The 3,303-nt window shown below is 32.5% G+C and overlaps 1 pseudogene; it reads left to right on the top strand.

Moving 5' to 3' along the window:
• Nucleotides 1–1,034: 1,034 nt before the first annotated feature.
• Nucleotides 1,035–3,072, top strand: LOC117238819 (annotated as a pseudogene).
• The last annotated feature ends 231 nt before the right edge of the window (nt 3,073–3,303 follow it).

Here is a 3,303-nt window from a genome sequence, read left to right as displayed (position 1 = left end):
CTTCCTTCACTCTCCTAACTAAAATCGTCACCAACAAATCCGATGGTCCCGTGCGCTAGACACACCCATCCTTAGCTTTCCGCCGAGACAGCATCGTCTCCCAAGACAGTTCTGATTTCACATCCTTCGAACGGTCAATATCCTTCCACCGGGTAGGACACACCCACAGATCAGTCACTCATTCATCTCGTACATATTCTCAACGTGAGAATTGATTGTAATTTCAACAAATAAATAAAAAAAAAATCTCGTACATACGCATCAGCGTAACTGCCTTCGTTATAAGTTGTTGGAATAAACGGTGAAATATAACTTACTATACTGTGTCATATTCATTTAACCACCTCTTATCTTAACCGAAACAGGGGAACGACTACTTCGCGGCGTCGATTCACCGAATCGTAGCGAGAATTTACGCCTCTCGCTACTGCGACTGCGACTCTCCGCGAACGGTCGTAACACATTGATCGGCAGAAGTACTAAACTCTAATAACATAAATTTATATATTTTCTATTTCCCAGCCACCAGTTTTATAGATTTTTCTATCTTCTGTACTACTTTTATCCCTTTTATTTTTTCTTACATGAGATTATTGTAAATTTAATATCATTTGTTCGCAATATTTGTTATTTATCTTTCCTTGAATTTGAAATTTCGCGCTTCAATGTTGTGTGTTGTTCGACGTTTTATCAAACGATGTTTATCGAACTAGTTTATGAATACATACATAATCATTAAAGAATCTATAAACCTTACTAGTTTGTTTTTACTAAGTTTTGTTACAGAAAACATGTTCTCATAAATTTTCAACTTTAATTTATGGAAATTTATTAATCTTAAACTATAAAATCATTCAATGAGTCTTTCCGGATGTTTTTATGTAGTCATAATTTCACATATCAGCACAGCTCCACCAATAGGATAAGAGTTACGTGGAAGCAACAGGGGGAAAGAAGAACATATAGAGATCTAAAGGTTATTTTTGTCTCATTCAAGTTTCTGTTAACCGGCTTGGAAATTTCATGTGCTTGTTTCGACTTTGAAGTCTTAAAAAAAAATTGTAAGTAAATAGTATATATATAGTATATATATCCCGAGTCAAAGTTTCTCTTTATAAATAATAAACCGTTTAAAAACTATATTTTGTATGTTTTTTCCTTATTCATAATTAAATAATAAATATGAAATACTTCTACAGAAAGCCGACATCCTTCAATTAACCGAACAGCAGATGATTTAAAAATTAGTAGTTGAAAGAAATAAATGTTATTACATGTTCATAATTGATCGATAAATTTAAATATACAATTAGAAAATGTTTCTTAAGTTTGGAAGAATATATAATCATGCTGAATGTTTTGTAGTTACGAAAGTTATATACAAACATACATTGTACATACGACTAGTAATGGTACTAAATTACTGTTAGAGGGTCTTGGGTGTATAGAACCATATGGTTAAATTAATACTAGAGATAACGAATCGCGCGAATGTAATTAATATTTTGAAATGCGTTGTTTGCATTAATTGATAGTTTTCTTATAAACTTTTTTATAAACAATTTCATTGCTATAGAAAAAAGATAAATGCCGGTAATATGTCTATCCTACTTAAATAGAAAGTGCAATATTTTGTTATAATATTTGGCGCAAGTTTATACATTATTACATCCAAAAATAATATTCTTTTTATATCTAAGCTATATTAAAATATAAAGATACAAATAGTTATGCGAGTAGTTAGTAGTTGATGCTTTTTACTTAAATTGTCTTATACTTCATAATTTGTAATAATATAATTCTTGTCATCAATGATTCTTTGTTTTTACTTTGTATATATTATACTTCCAGGAAGATGCCGCTCTATAAATTGACTTACTTCCCGTTACTTACTAACTTGACTTACTAAATTGACTTACTAATCCGTTTTATCTTCAGCTATGCTAGTATTCCATTTGAAGATGAACGTATCAAAAAGGACGTCTGGCCAGAAATAAAGCTCTGTAAGCTTTCTGTTTCTTAATCTGAAAAGAAATTCTGTTTCTTAAATCTCATCTTTCCTAATTTAACTAAAGTAGCTAAATAAAGTAGAACACAATTATGCAGAGTATAACAGAGATTATTGTTTACTCTCCATTGCTCTATAAGATATGTGGGAGAACAATAGGTATTGTTAAGGAGACAATGCCCTTTGTTTGCTGATAAATTATCAATAAATTAAATTATATCTTTCCAAAACAGATAACGGGAAGCTAGATATTTAAGAAGCATCATAATCTGTTTGTTCGATAGAATCTTTGATTCTATTAGTTGTATGTTTTTAGTGACTCCTTATGGCCAGCTTCCTATGCTCGTAGCTGATAGAAGGAAGGTTGCTCAGTCTACAGCTATTTGCCGTTACTTAGCCAAACAATATGACTTAGCTGGAAAGACTGACTGGGCAAATCTTCATATTGATGCCACTGTTGATACTATTCATGATATTCGTCATAGTGAGTATCCAGTGCTGTTTTGCATAAATCTTATGAGAATCTTGATAACAGAGTGTACATATCTGTTCAGGTATTTATTAGTTGAAATCCGATTTAATATTTGATTTAATCGAACGATACACGTATGTCAACAATACAAGACAAAGCATTAAAAAGGATTGTAATTCTATCTTCAGTATCATTTAAATTTCGCACAACACTGTATTCAAATTAGTATAACATTAGCGAATAGTATTTAACTGAAAACAAATTTTCAGAAATTGCCGCCTTCCACTATGTGGAGGACGAGAAGGTCAAAGCTGCAAAACGCAAGGCTGCTGAAGAGACGCTGCCGTTCATTTTAGAACGTTTGGACCAGCAAGTGAAGGAAAATGACGGCTACTTCTACGATGGTACTCTCTCTTGGGCTGATTTAACATTCGTTGCTCTGCTCGATTATTTGAACTTTATGTACAAGTCTGATCTGATCGAGAATTACGAGAATCTGAAGCTGCTGGAGAAAAAGGTCCTCCTTCTGCCCAAGATCAAAAATTGGATTGAGAGACGCCCAGTTAGCGAATTCTAAACTTCACAATTGCTTATGGTTTTATAAACGTGTAAAGATTGCGGTCTTAGTGTGTTGAGAGAATGAAGAACGAATCGTGTTGATGGAAGTTTGTATGGAATATACTGATTGCTTTTAACATTCATTAGTTCCAGTTATTACCGATATTTTTGTCATTTAGTTAGGGTTTTCCCTTTAGATTACGTTGTGATAGAGAACTATTATTTGTGTATTCCTACAGAAACATATGAACTATATAAACTGTTG

Source organism: Bombus vosnesenskii, unplaced genomic scaffold (genome assembly GCF_011952255.1).
Source record: "Bombus vosnesenskii isolate JDL3184/JDL3185 unplaced genomic scaffold, Bvos_JDL3184-5_v1.1 scf7180000013619, whole genome shotgun sequence".
Classification (NCBI taxonomy): domain Eukaryota; kingdom Metazoa; phylum Arthropoda; class Insecta; order Hymenoptera; family Apidae; genus Bombus; species Bombus vosnesenskii.
Note: the sequence above shows the minus strand (reverse complement) of the source record. Positions and strands in the feature narration are given on the sequence as shown.